Here is a 593-nt window from a genome sequence, read left to right on the forward strand (position 1 = left end):
AAGTCAGCAGCTGCCTTACAGGAAACATCATCAATATGTAGATTAAAATCACCCAATATTAAAACATTCTCCAGCTTAATGATGGCAGACAGCAGCTCAGTGAGTTCAGATAAAAACATACTGGCTGCACCTGTAGGACGGTAAATTAAAATACAGTAAAAAGTTTTCAAAGAGCCAACTTTGATTATTTGAAGTTCAAATGCAGAGAATGTGGCTGAATTAACAAGTCTGCAGGAGTAACGATCTTTAAACACAGCCGCTAATCCACCGCCTCTGTGCGCTTCCCGAGGTGTTGCGAGGACAGAAAAGTTACCTGGACAGAGTTCCCGCAGATGAATATACTCCATTTTTATCTGCCATGTTTCAGTTAAAAACAGAAAGTCCAGGGACTCCTTCATAACAAGTTCATTTAAGGCAAAAGACTTGTTGTTGATGGAGCGCGCGTTGAGGAGGCCCATGCRCAGCGATGACAGCTCCGCAGCTCTCACATCAGCTGATAGCAGCACGTATGTTAAACAGCGCACATCAGATGGATGATTTTGAYGCGTAGATCTCTGGTGAATAATATGACGACATCCATCGTTGTAAGTTAG

This window comes from Austrofundulus limnaeus, unplaced genomic scaffold (genome assembly GCF_001266775.1).
Source record: "Austrofundulus limnaeus strain Quisiro unplaced genomic scaffold, Austrofundulus_limnaeus-1.0 Scaffold893, whole genome shotgun sequence".
NCBI classification, from domain to species: domain Eukaryota; kingdom Metazoa; phylum Chordata; class Actinopteri; order Cyprinodontiformes; family Rivulidae; genus Austrofundulus; species Austrofundulus limnaeus.